Here is a 15,082-nt window from a genome sequence, read left to right on the forward strand (position 1 = left end):
GGTCTGTAAACCACCTTCTGGTGAACCTCTGCCTGGCACATGAAACACTGTGACTCAGATTATTTCATAAGTGAGACCAGAAAAAAGAGAGTTTCTTCCAGGAAAAACACAATTAAGCAACTTTTAGTGGCTCTCCGCTCTTCAGAGGACGAACGAGTGGAAACTGTCAGATCCACTCAGGAGGAACATTCATCCACTTTTGGCTTTGTAGTTTTAATAATAATATAAAGTAAGAACACCCGCACTCCATGCCTTTTCTTCCTGGCAGTCATTTGTTATTTCTATGAAAAAATCAACGGATGCAGTAAATGTATGAATCTATCACCTTTAGCTGTTTTTCCAAGGTTACTTTGTATTTGTGAGGTAATAGTGATTAAAAACACTCATCTCTAGAGTCTTTTGTTTAAAGCACTTGGTGGTGGTTTCTGATTAATAGAACTATTGCCTTTTCTTTCTTTTTTTTACCATAATCATGAAAATGTGGTACTACGATCTGCAGCTTTGAGAAAAGTGAGAATCTTTTCTAAGAAACCTGCTACGAGGTCGACCGGACATTTTACAATCTGAGGAAAAATGCCAAGACTTTACAAAATGACTTCAAAGCACTGAATGTATAGAAATGTTGTGTTGAAAAACATATGTTTTAGTAGTCGGATGGTCAACTACTTTGAGGTAGACCAAAATATCTCAACAGCTATTGGATGTATTGCAATGGAAGTTTAATCAAACATTCATGCTCCCAGGAGGATGAACCCTGGGGACTTTGGTGATGCCCTGACTTTACCTATTGCAACACGAGGGGGTCAAAGTTTTGAACATCTGGTGAAATATCTCAACATCTACTCAATGGATCGGTACAAACTTTGGTACAAACATTCATGCTCCCAAGAGGATGAATCCTGGGGACTTTGGTTATCCCCTGACTTTACCTTTTGCAACACAAGGGGATCAAATTGTTCAATATCTGGTGAAATATCTCAATATTTGCATGCAAGTATTTTTTTTAGTTGTTTCTTCGTCATTTTGGTTTTGGTGGTGTTTTCCCTGTATAGTACAGGTTGTGAAGCACTTTGAACCAAATCTGTGACAACCTTAATAACATTGACTTCCACTTTCTGTAGAATTTCCACAAGCTTGCTATTTTATTTTGACCTTTTGAAGATGAAAAGTCAGAAGATCAGCAGAGTCATTAAAATCCATCCTCTGTGGACAATGAATGTCTGAACCAGATTAACAGGCTTCAAATCCCTTACAGAGCAAATGTGACTTTGGCAAACTCGGCTGAGTAATTCAGACTCTGCCGGTATCGTCATCATTATTATCGTATCATGATGATTGACTGCAGAGGAAGTAAACAAGCCTCAGCGTCTGCAATTCACGGTCCTCTCCCGTTTCTTTTTCTTCTCCATATTGTCAACACAAAACCTGAGAAACGTATGTTGTCATCGAAAGTTGGATTAGAAAATAGAATGACTCTTTAATGACACAGTTAGTTTCCCGCAAATGTTTTTACACGACCACATTTAAAGAGTTCCCTTTCTCAAACACTGTATCCGATATCCTAGGTTATAAAATATACTCCTGAGGTTCATCATTCAATATGTCTTAAACACACAGAAACCAAACACCTGTCATTTAGCATCAGTTAGCTCCTGTACTTTTAGGTAATCACCGTAATCGGCTTTAGTTCGGTGTCAGCAGTCACTCCACATGTTCAGCTCGTCTGCACCGAAGTTGGCAAAGATTGAAAAAATCGGTCTGAGAACTTTCTCTCTTCCTCCAGATTTCAAACCAGTGAAGTTACAGGACAGAGACTTCTGGTTGCATATTGTAGCTCATTATGCCTCGCGTTAGTTTCCCTCATGTTCACATTGGTCTATTTGTCAACAAATCCCATGAAAATCCCATAAATGTTTAGTTTAGTTTTATACAAATATATATGATTATATAGTTGTTCACTGTAGTTTTGTTACAAAAATGTTACCGAAACCGTAGGAAAATAAGGTTTTTGTTGCGGTCTATTTGCAACGGCGGGTTGATTTTCACTTGGCGGCATTCAATCACTTTGCATTCCCTGCTTTATGGTCTGTTTGACTCTAAATGGCCATAATTTAATAAATGAACATCATGATGTATTGAAGAAGAATATGGTCATTGGAGAGAATGCAGCTTTAACACATGAAGCATAGTCGTCTATACAACCAGAGGAGTCGCCCCCTGATGGCCATTATAGAGAATAGCTTTAACACATGAAGCATAGACTTCTATACAACCAGACGAGTCGCCCACTGATGGTCAGTAGAGAGAATGCAGCTTTAACACATGAAGCATAGACTTCTATACAACCAGACGAGTCGCCCATTGATGGTCAGTAGAGAGAATGCAGCTTTAACACATGAAGCATATACTTCTATACAACCAGAGGAGTCACCCACTGATTGTCAGGAGAGAGAATGCATGTTTTAACACACATAGTCTGCTTCATTCGGCAGAATTGGAGGTTGCCGCCTGGGCTTCTGCAATCGGTTGGGATGGAGACGTCACCCGTATGACGGCAGAGCCTCAAGCTGACCACTGGGGTGCGCTCACATACACACTCGGATGACAATGCACACAGAGGGAGAGTGACTTCTCTGCTCAGGTAGACGTTACTGCACTATGTCACATGGATAATAGCCTTGTCCGAGTCTGACCTGTGGCCCAGGCTTCAGTCTCTGATTGGCTGTTTACCAGCTGCTCATCACCTCTCCGCTGCCTCTCCATCAGCTTCATCGGCTGCTGCTGGATTACAGGCCGGGAGGGGAAAGCAGATAAACATTTACCGCCTCGGCATACAAACAATTAACGAAGTATACACTCTGACGACTGATGATCCAGATGGATGAGATGCGTCACCTCCAAAACCACCTCATATAGAAAAACACACACATCTAAAATTCACTTCCTGCTCTCTGTAAGCAACGACTGATGACTTTCCCCTCTGGAAAACACATAATTCCCCCCTTGATTTCAAAATGAAAGTACAGAGGAGTTGATCTGAGGAACTCAGACGGGTCCGACAAACGGCAATCTTTCCCCCAGGAGACCATTGTTTGTGTCACATATTTTGCGTCAGGTCATGCTATCTGAGACGTTTTGGTGCCTAAACCTAACGGAGGTTTATCTTGAAAAAGACGCATGAATTGAAATGTTTTGCTGGCTTTTCAAGGAAAAAAAACGAGGAGTAACTTTTCGTAAGATGTCTTCCAAATCGGGACACGAACACTGGTCTCCTGGTTAAAAGTCCTGTGTTTGTTCACCTCCCCTTCCATCCATCATAAGCTTTCTTTTACAGTGCAGTCAGTGCAGACTGCTACAGCGTAAAAGGACATGCAAAAAGCAAGAAATGGTGTTGTTATTGCGCTAAATGACTCACAATTTGTCGTGTCCTTCACACTCCACTTGGTGAGACCGGGCTGGATAAGATGGCCCAAACCTCATCTGGTCTGACCCCGGCTTTAGCTGTGTATTAGCAGTAGCAGCAGTGGACTGACACATGTATAGAGCCACTTGTATCCTCAGTGAAACTCTGTCAAAAAAAAAGAAAAGACAAAGTTATTGGCATTCATTCCAGTTGAGCTTTCTTTATTATTTATTGGAAGAAGAGAATCACTTCAGATCGAGTACAAGTCGTCTCTTCCAGTAAAAACACGGCCGCGGTCCAAAAGCAGTCTGGCGTCAGGCTGTTGACTTTGAATCCAGTCGACCTCTCAGATCCCGACGCCACACCAACACGACTAAAGCTCCCGGAGGGCCGTAAAATGCAAGGTTAGGTCGGTGGGCGAAAGATGGCATCGGAAACAATAACATGAGCGCTGGGGGGGGAACTGGCAACACTGCAAGAATAGAACAGAGAAGTCACTTTTGTGTGTTTGAGAGAAACCACATCATTGTTTCACCTAACAACTGCAGACAGGCGGCTGAGGTCAAAGGTCAGAGACACAGAGAATTATGTCCATTTCCGTCTGTGTGATGGTCTGATTTAAAAAAAAAAAGATCAGAGAGGTACGATGTCGTTGTTTTCAACAGGAAATGAGGATTCTGCTCTTATTCTATAAACTGGGTTCATCTCTGCAGATGAAATCTCTTTCAATGCGACCAGCTGACCGCATGGCTGGATACCAATCGGGACGAGTCACCCAAGTTAACGTCATTTGGTGAGTTCGTACCTCCTGAACAATAAATGAGAGTTTAGTTGATCTAACGCCCCAAATCCAAAAGGGATGACATCACCTCTGTAGGTAAAGTTTGCGTTTGTCAGTTGAAATCCCACTTTTCACATTTCTCTTTGTATTGCCCCCCCATCTGGAACACTAAAGAGGCACTACATTAGGGTTGAGAGCAATGATTTAGACCCCATTTAAAATAATTCACTATATAGTGTAAATGCATCCAGGAAGCGTTTCAGACAAACTGAAATCCAGTTGCTCAAAAGATGGTTTGAGACGCATTGCTCTCTAAAAAGGTCAGGTGAACCTGCATTCTCTCTCCTGACCACCAGGGGGTGACTCCTCTGTTTGTATAGAAGTATATGCTTCATGTGTTAAAGCTGCATTCTCTCTCCTGACCACCAGGGGGTGACTCCTCTGTTTGTATAGAAGTATATGCTTCATGTGTTAAAGCTGCATTCTCTCTGCTGACCATCAAGGGGCGACTCCTCTGGCTGTATAGAAGTCTATACTTCATGTGGTAAGGTAAACACAGGAGGTTCACCCAGGATGCCGCAGTCCTGTGTGAGACCAAAATTGAAATTTGAACCCTAAACCACGATCGTTTTACGAAACCTAGCCAAGTATGTCTGCTGCCCGTTGGCGGGAGGATCAATTCGTTCAGCCTCGGGAATCGAAACTATTATTTGATGTAACTTCAGTGCAGACATTTTTCTTCTTTTGGTGTTTTTGGCAATTCAGTTGCTTTGCCACCAACTGATGCACATAACGCAGGAAAAGGTTGCACAAGGTGGAAAAAGATGAAGTTATTTCACCAAAAAAATTATAATTTATCAGCAGGACATTTTAAGCCTCTGCAAGAAGACTTTTCTCTTAATTGGGAGGAGCCAAAGGCTGCCTGGAAAGAAACCTAAAAACCTAGGGAATGATTTGGAAAATGATCAGCAGAAGTTTTAAAGACTTCTGCATTGGTTTAAACATGCAAACCATGTTTGACTCTCTAAAAACAAACAGGAGATGCGAGTCAAAGAGTTCAAACAGTCGATGTGAGGAAGAGACGGTGACCCCCATCCTGCAGGAGCTCGTTTCACCGACGGTAATCTGTGAATCTGCTCCTGAAAAGCCTTCCGTGTTACACGGAAACTATTGAACGGAGGCCGACCCCCCGAACCATCCCCCCCAGGCAACTCGATGCCTCATTACAGCCGAGGCCTTTTCAGCGGCGGTCGGAGCCCAGACGTTTCCATAACACAGTCCATATGTTGGTGAGGAGGCTGCGATGGAGGCGCTGAGGTTTCCGTGCAGGAGGTCGTGGAAACGGATCTGCAGTCAGGATCGCAATGCCAGGCCCGAGGAATCCAAACACACCACCACCCACTGTGGGAATGTGGCTTTTTACACACGCACACACACACGCACACACACACACACACACACACACACACACACACACACACACACACACACACACACACACACACACACACACACACACACAGCTTGTAAAGCCTCTCATGACATATTCTAAGAAGGGTCTAGCTGTTGCTGTGCATGTTTTTAATTTATGACATTAGGAGGTATAAATTTACACTTCACACGACAGAGTGGACATAAGAAGTGGACGTAGTCGTCATGACGTCAGGAGGAGGAGCGACGTAGAGACGCCGTATACGTCTCTAGTGTCGACCTGTCAATCACCTTGTAGCCCCGCCCCTAAAGCGTCCCCTGCTTTATGGTCTGTTTGGCTCTAAATGACCATAATTTACTAAATGAACATCATGCTGTATTGAAGAAGACTTGAAACTAGAGATTGAGACATAAACTCATGTTTACAATGTTTACTGAGGGAATAAATCATGAGAAGTAGAGTCATTTATATAGACTTCTATACAACCAGAGGAGTCGCCCCCTGGTGGTCAGGGGAGAGAATGCAGCTTTAACACATGAAGCATATACTTCTATACAACCAGAGGAGTCAGTCGCCCCCTGGTGGTCAGGAGAGAGAATGCAGCTTTAACACATGAAGCATAGACTTCTATACAACCAGAGGAGTCAGTCGCCCCCTGGTGGTCAGGAGAGAGAATGCAGCTTTAACACATGACGCATATACTTCTATACAACCAGAGGAGTCGCCCCCTGGTGGTCAGGAGAGAGAATGCAGCTTTAACACATGAAGCATAGACTTCTATACAACCAGAGGAGTCAGTCGCCCCCTGGTGGTCAGGAGAGAGAATGCAGCTTTAACACATGACGCATAGACTTCTATACAACCAGAGGAGTCGCCCCCTGGTGGTCAGGAGAGAGAATGCAGCTTTAACACATGAAGCATAGACTTCTATACAACCAGAGGAGTCAGTCGCCCCCTGGTGGTCAGGAGAGAGAATGCAGCTTTAACACATGACGCATAGACTTCTATACAACCAGAGGAGTCGCCCCCTGGTGGTCAGGAGAGAGAATGCAGTTTTAACACATGAAGCATATACTTCTATACAACCAGAGGAGTCAGTTGCCGCCTGGTGGTCAGGAGAGAGAATGCAGCTTTAACACATGACGCATAGACTTCTATACAACCAGAGGAGTCGCCCCCTGGTGGTCAGGAGAGAGAATGCAGCTTTAACACATGAAGCATATACTTCTATACAACCAGAGGAGTCGCCCCCTGGTGGACAAAAAAAATGAGTGAAAAGTGAGAATATATTTCCCTCAAAATGTATAACTTTAAAACTTTTCTACAATATTGATTAATTTATGAATCATTAAAAGGGTCTTTTTTTTTTAGCGCTATAGAAATAAAATGTATTATTCTTATTCATATTATAAATGTCTACATTTGGTGTTGGTTAAAGAACACACCCTTAATCATTTAATGTATAAAGTGAAATGAATGAATCACACAGAGGAAATATCACCACTAATCTGATATTTTATAGTCTCATTCATCACAAACACATTAAGACATTCTTCAATGGAACAAATCAAACAAAACAAAAGCTCTTTATGTGCTGTGATGCTGTTGTTGTTGTCGTCTGAAACCAAACTCTTTGTTTGCTTCCTGCTCATTAATCTGATTTAACGGCTGAAGAACGTTTGAACTTTCCTGAACTCTTTTGATCGTTTGATGGAAAACAGACTCTCGATGTTTGGAGAAAGTTAGCTGAAAGCTAATTTTCCTTTGACAAAAAAGAAAGAAAGAAAGTACATTTTCCCAAACTAGAAAACCAGCTCTGTTTAAGTCACACAACTAGTGAAGAGGTGACTTCAGCAGACAAGGTTTCCCCAACAAACTGCTCTCATGTTCCGCCTTCGCAGAAATGCAGAGCGTGTAATTACCGCCTACAGTCCGTCACAACTGATGGAGATTCCACCTTCGCCTGGACTGACAATGGAACAAACACTGTGTGTGTGTGTGTGTGTGTGTATGTGTGTGTGTGTGTGTGTGTGTGTTAGCGTTTAAAAAAATAAATAATTGGGAGCAAATCTGGGGAAATTGCAGTTGATGAGTTGAGAGAGAAGAAGATCTGAGGGACCTGAAGTCTGGAAGTCATTTCTTAGAGAAACACTCTGTCGTCTCCAGAACCACAGAAGAAGAATATCAGTGTCATCTCTGTGGACGGCATCCTCTGGTTTTGTCGAATGAAGCCGATGTGAAAGTGTCTTAAAAGCTAGATTCTCTCTCCTGACCACCAGGGGGCGACTCCTCTGGTTGTATAGAAGTCTATGCTTCATGTGTTAAAGCTGCATTCTCTCTCCTGACCACCAGAGAGCAACTCCTCTGGTTGTATAGAAGTCTATGCTTCATGTGTCAAAGCTGCATTAACTCTACTGACCACAAGGGGACGACTCCTCTGGTTGTATAGAAGTATATGCGTCACATGTTAAAGCTGCATTCTCTCTCCTGACCACCAGGGGCGACTCCTCTGGTTGTATAGAAGTATATGCGTCACGTGTTAAAGCTGCATTCTCTCTCCTGACCACAAGGGGGCGACTCCTCTGGTTGTATAGAAGTATATGCGTCACGTGTTAAAGCTGCATTCTCTCTCCTGACCACCAGGGGGCGACTCCTCTGGTTGTATAGAAGTATATGCGTCACGTGTTAAAGCTGCATTCTCTCTCCTGACCACCAGGGGGCGACTCCTCTGGTTGTATAGAAGTATATGCGTCACGTGTTAAAGCTGCATTCTCTCTCCTGACCACCAGAAGCTTCTCTGACATTCAAAGCTCACGATGAATAAACACATCTCAGATGTTAATATTTTAATTATAAGTAACAGAGTCAGGTTTCCCCCATAATAGTACACTCCAACGTGATCGTGTACAATTAGAAACAAAGCACAAACTATGTTGTATTTCTTCCCAAAGATTACTGCAAAAGCTGTTCAGCTGGACGACATATTTACTCAGGGTGGAAACACACAGTTGAAAAGGAAAACATAAAATAAAAATAATCGAGTCCCTTTTGTCTTCTGGTTGTAAATATGTGCGGCTAACCGCTGGAATGTGAGCTCAAGGAGCCGGCTCCGCACGTCATGTGACTCAATCAGACACTGCTGCCACATGAAGACATACGTGGAGATGAAGACACTCGTTAAAACCGGCAGGAAGACGAATGAAACGAAGACCAGTTGAGACCCTGATGGAGTTTTCTGGAGTTTTCTTGTGGTTTCACATATTATTAAACTGGTGTTGGAAAGAGAAGGCTGGAGTGCAGCGAATGAGGGAGAAAAGTACAGAACACACACGTTTATATATGCAATTAATACAATGAATATATTTGTATATACGTATATATGTATATTTTTTAATCAATAATAGCAAACTAACTAATGCTTTGTAGAAGTACAAAAAGAGCATTAAATGAGAATACTAATACCTCAAGATTGCAGTACTTGACACACACACACACACACACACACACACACACACACACACACACACACACACACACACACACACACACACACACACACACACAGGACAATTGTTGTTGACTCCGGTGTGTTTACGTCGGTCTTTCCTGTCTGATGCTGATTGAAGTGGATGAGTTGAGACTTTTTTTCTTGCATAGAATCAGACCTCAGAACTCATTTAAACCCTCTCTCTCTCTCTCTCTCTCTCTCTCTCTCTCTCTCTCTCTCTCTCTGTGCCTCTATGTCTCCCCCCCTCTCCCTGCTCTCTAATCGCTGTGTTGTGGTGGTTTCTCCTCCCTCTCCTCGCCGTATATAAGTGCGGATGGCTGGCTTGTGTTTCAGACTCCACATCAGGAACCGAGGCGAGCGTGTCGGAGGACGTACGGCGCAGAGGGCCACCATGACCCCTGCGGTGACCCCGAAGAGGAGACCCCCACCCCCCCACCGGACTGCTAGTTATCGGTCGTGTGTCGCATCTACAGGTGAGGAGCTCGAGTTTGCAGCTTTTTGTTTTTGACTGCACAAAAACAGAGGACGGTTGAGTGTATTTTTAAACCCAGAGGGAGGCGGGAGGCTACAGCCTGGCTTGAGTGTCTGTTGTGGGTTCTGCAGGAAGGGGAAGGGGTGGGGGGCATGCCAGGAATGTTGGCTCACCCTTATCAATGCTCTGTTGGCTCACCCTTATCAATGCTCTGTTGGCTCACCCTTATCAATGCTCTGTTGGCTCACCCTTAACAATGCTCTGTTGCCTCACCCTTAATGCTCTGTTGGCTCACCCTTAATGATCTGTTGGCTCACCCTTAACGATGCTCTACTGGCTCACCCTTAATGCTCTGTTGGCTCACCCTTAACGATGCTCTGTTGGCTCACCCTTAACAATGCTCTGTTGGCTCACCCTTAATGCTCTGTTGGCTCACCCTTAACAATGCTCTGTTGGCTCACCCTTATCAATGCTTATCAATGCTCTGTTGGCTCACCCTTAACAATGCTCTGTTGGCTCACCCTTAACAATGCTCTGTTGCCTCACCCTTAATGCTCTGTTGGCTCACCCTTAACAATGCTCTGTTGCCTCACCCTTAATGCTCTGTTGGCTCACCCTTAACAATGCTATGTTGGCTCACCCTTAACAATGTTTTGTTGGCTCACCCTTAACAATGCTCTGTTGGCTCACCCTTAATGCTCTGTTGGCTCACCCTTAACAATGCTCTGTTGGCTCACCCTTAACAATGCTCTGTTGGCTCACCCTTAATGCTCTGTCGGCTCACCCTTAACAATGTTTTGTTGGCTCACCCTTAACAATGCTCTGTCGGCTCACCCTTAACAATGTTTTGTTGGCTCACCCTTAACACTGCTCTGTTGGCTCACCCTTAATGCTCTGTCGGCTCAGCCTTATCAATGCTCTGGCACTGGAGATGGTTTCTCTTTAAGTTGTGTTTTTCCTTTTTTTTTACCCAGCATTCATTGCGTTGCTGCTCAAACGCTGCACATCAGCTGTTATGGAGACATTAAAGGTCCCAGCTAGGTGGAGCTTCAGACGCTCTGACTCATAAACACTTACAGTAAAGAGTCCCAAACAAAAGCAGCAGCCAACACGGGAGGTCATGTTTTTTTCAAAGAATGCCAGCGAGAGCAGTTGGATAAAAGTTTATCACAGGCGGCTCAGAATAAATACAAAAATAAGTTATTTATGGGACCAAGTTATTTTTTAGTCTCCGAGGGTTAAATGCGGCTTTAAAAAAAAAAAAAAATCACATGAATGTTCACAGATTTTGTATTTATTTTTAGTTAATAGAAAGCATACACGTCATAATATATTTTTTATCGACTGAAACCCTGAGAGGCCAATTGAGAAAAACAAATTCTGTAGATCAATTTTCTAAGTCTGTTCTGAGTCTAACTAATATTAAAGAAATCAGTGAAAACAAGTGAAATTTTTTTTTTTGCTGGGATCATTTTTTTTTTAAATTTGTTGTTGTAATATTCATTTTGGCCACAAGAGGCTGCAGTGCACCACTATCGCATGTTCTGAATGGAGCTAAAAGCAACCAAGTTTTAATTTCTCCAAATACTCTAAACACAAGGTAAATATGTTAGTTGTGTTGTCACTGTAATTTCTTTGTTTTGTCAGGAAATGTATTTTAAATCAGCACATGAATGTTTTTGATAAATGTCTTCAGCCTCTTGTGGCCAAACTGGGTATTACAACAACAAACAAACCAACAAACAAAGCTTCTCCTGCCAAAACTGTTTTATTCAACCTGTTTCCCAGATTAAAACATAACAATTTAAGGAATTTTGAAAAATGATCATGTCAAAAACCTTTTTAATTAAATTCAGAATAAGAAGATGAATTCCCAGAATTTAGTTTTTCTCACTTACCCCTCAGGGCTTCCGTATTTAATCCCATTCTAGACTGCAGTGTGCAGTTTCATACTATAATATGTTATACCGCCTTGCTACATTATTTTAAATTATGTTGCTATATTAATACGGATGTTTAATCATCACTTAATCATGTATTTCTGTGGTACGATGCATTTAAACACTTCACTTCTCCTTGTTACTTCGTCTCTTCTCGTGTTTAGTTTCCATTTTACTTGTATTCTTATTCTACTCGTATACTTGTACTTATTATCTGTACTCTCCGTCTTTGTGCTGCCGCAACACATCAATGCCCATTTTCCCAGCGACCAATAAAAGCTATTCTTTTCTTCAAATTGTCTAAAAAGCATTTAATGTTTCAACCTCCACCGTCTTTCTCCACCTTCATCCTTTGGACTGACGTCACCGCGTCACATGACCTGAGCCAACAGGACGATTATGTGAACGAGTAGAGATCCGATATCGAGGCGGAACCTTTTCAAGAAGTCCATCATTTATAAAAGAAATTCTCAAATCAACACCTCCATTGGTTTTCCTCTCTCTCTCCTCTGAGGTCGTCCGTCTGCTTTCTACATCTGACAAATCCCCCCAAACCCAAAGTCACCAATCTGGTTTGTCGGCGCTGTGATTTGCGTTTTTGGCTCAGCTGAGCGGAAACATTTTAGCGGTGGTCGTTGTGTGTGTGTGTCTGTGTGTGTGTGTGTGTGTGTGTGTCTGTGTGTGTGTGTGATTCATGCAAGTTTGGAGGGTTTTTAAGGTTCAGTTTCCAGTTGAAGCGTCACAGTCTCTGCTGCTCTTTCTTCCCGTCAAGAGAACATGAATGACACAACGGTTTGTAAACCATTTTGCGTGCAATGAGAACGCTACTCGTGCTTTTTGTTGTTTCATTTGTAGGTTATTGTATTCTGAACAAACAGCAATGAAAACGCGTTTGCGTGTCAAACATAAACTCTGTTTAAGAAGTGGACGTCATTTTGGATTACGGCCGTCGGCATGTTTATTTTATTTTTTGCAACCGATGAACGCTAAGTGACCGTATCTGGACTGAGGAGGAGTGATGTAGAGATGCCTGTCAATCATGTTGTAGCCCCGCCCCTAAACGGGACCAAAAAGTGCTAAATAGTGAGGCAAAGTCCCTCCCCTTTCAGTGTCCCCATGAGACCTTATTTTGTACACAATTTCTCTCGTAACCAATAACAGCACCAACATTGCTAACTAGCTAGCTGGCTTACTTAGCTATCTGGCTAACTTAGCTAGCTGGCTAACTTAGCTTTGTTCCAGATGCAACGTTAACTTCCTCGATGTGTTTCACCAGCGACCGTTGACGTGAGAACATCCAAATATGAAACGCAGAGAGACGTCAGTGACGACACTTTTGGGTCAAACATCATACGTGTAATTAATACCACAATTCAAGTGTGATCAAGATGATGTGTCTACTACAGAACACATTTGTATTTATTTTCACGAAATAAGGTTCCATGGTGATCCACAGGAAGAGGCGGGACTTCTTCTCTCTATTTATACGCCTTCCCATGAGATCGGGGTGAAAAGCCATTTTATGATAGTTGGTTGGACTAAAACAAGACATTTGAAGACTCTGGGAACTTGAGATGGACGTGACGTGTAAATTAATACAATATTAATCGATAGATTAGACTTGAACCACGTGCAGCTTTCTTTGGGTTTTGAGCCAGAATCAGACCGAGTGAGTCGTAATGCGACTTTGGAGTTGGACCGTATCTGCGGGACAGATGGCCATGTGAGGGAATCTGTTATGTTTTGGCTGCCCGCCCCCTCGGCCCTCCATCATGGGGGGATTCGGCTCCATTCCCGTGCTCCTCCCTCTGTGAATGCGCTCAGCTTTCCATCCTCTGCATCAAAGCGTCAGCTACGTTTACCTCTGAGCTCAAAATACTTCCTTTGGGCTTGAAATCCGGAAGTTCCTGCTGTGACTTGAACTTCACATCAAGGATAAAATACCGGCTTTGGTCCTCTGATAACTGATCTGTGATCAGACTTACAGAGAACTGCAAGGTGTCGTGCCGACAGACGACATCTTTGTCTTGACCTTCGCCCGGCGTCATCGCCATCGAGAGCCGGCCGACTCAAATTCCTGGTTCTTGTGGAATGGAAGCAGCCATCCCACAAGAACCACAGACATCAACACACGCTTATCTTAATCGATGCCAGACCGACCCGGCGGCTCCTCTGGATGAATAATTCACTTTTGAGACATTTTTTTAACCACAAACTCCAAGGCGTCCCTCCGTCATCAAGCGAGATCAGAACCATTGACTGAACCTGCGGTTCACAGGGGGAGCGCCACAGAAGTGAGTCAGGAGTGGGCGTTGTCACCCGGACGTCACCCATTGGTTGGTGGACTGAAGTTTTGGACAACTTGTGTGGGCAGAAGTGACCATATTTGGACGTATCGCATGAGAAACTATTGCAGATGTTTGCAAGTTGTGTCCGTAGTTCATATTCATATTTTTTTAACTATTGTTTTTTTCATTTGTACTTTCACCCAGAACGGTAGTATTATGCGTAATTCTCTCATAGACTTCTATACAACCAGAGTAGTCACCACCTGGTGGTCAGGAGAGAGAATGCAGCTTTAACACATGAAGTATAGACTTCTATACAACCAGAGGAGTTGCCCCCTGCTGGTCAGGAGAGAGAATGCAGTGTCAACACATGAAGCATAGACTTCTATACAACCAGAGGAGTCACCCCCTGGTGGTCAGGAGAGAGAATGCAGCTTTAACACGTGAAGCATAGACTTCTATACAACCATATGAATCACCCCCTGGTGGTCAGGAGAGAGAATGCAGCTTTAACACGTGAAGCATAGACTTCTATACAACCAAATGAATCACCCCCTGGTGGTCAGGAGAGAGAATGCAGCTTTAACACGTGACTTTGTTCCTTTTCCTTTGCTGTATTTTCTATTGATTTATTTCTAGTAATTATTAAAATTGTATTTGATATGATTCTTTACATGTGTTTGTCTTTTTTTTCCTCATTTCTTGCTCGCAAACTTTATATTTTGCTTTCTTAAAAGAGAAATAAATTGTTGTAAAATCACGAGACAAAACGACTAAAAGAGAAAATTATGAAAAAGAGTGAATTAATAATTAAAAATAAATAAATAATTGCAGCCCTGTGATGCCGGTGTAGACTCGTGAAAGATGAATTTAAAACTGAAACTCATCCAAAATCAGTCACACTTTGATGTCACTCAACCGGGATCAGCTGATAGAGCTCAGAGGTTTCCAGCTGGAACAGAAATCCATCAAAGAGAATAATCCGTCCTGTCATCGAATCGAGAAACCTCGTCCGGCCGTACGTCTTTACATCCACTGTGACGCCGCTTTGAAAAACCTAATTATTATTATCTAATTATTTCCAAACCTGCAGGGAAAAACTGGCAGAAACACAAAGAAAGGAAAAAGGCATAACTCGCCTTTTCAACACAGATAGATTTATTTGCATTGTTCTAACAAAGTGATTGCAGAAGTTATTTGTTTTTGTCTGATGGAGCGATCTGGTTCACTCGAAAGGGATTTCAATTTTCTTGATTCT

Source organism: Taurulus bubalis, assembly GCF_910589615.1.
Source record: "Taurulus bubalis genome assembly, chromosome: 9".
NCBI classification, from domain to species: domain Eukaryota; kingdom Metazoa; phylum Chordata; class Actinopteri; order Perciformes; family Cottidae; genus Taurulus; species Taurulus bubalis.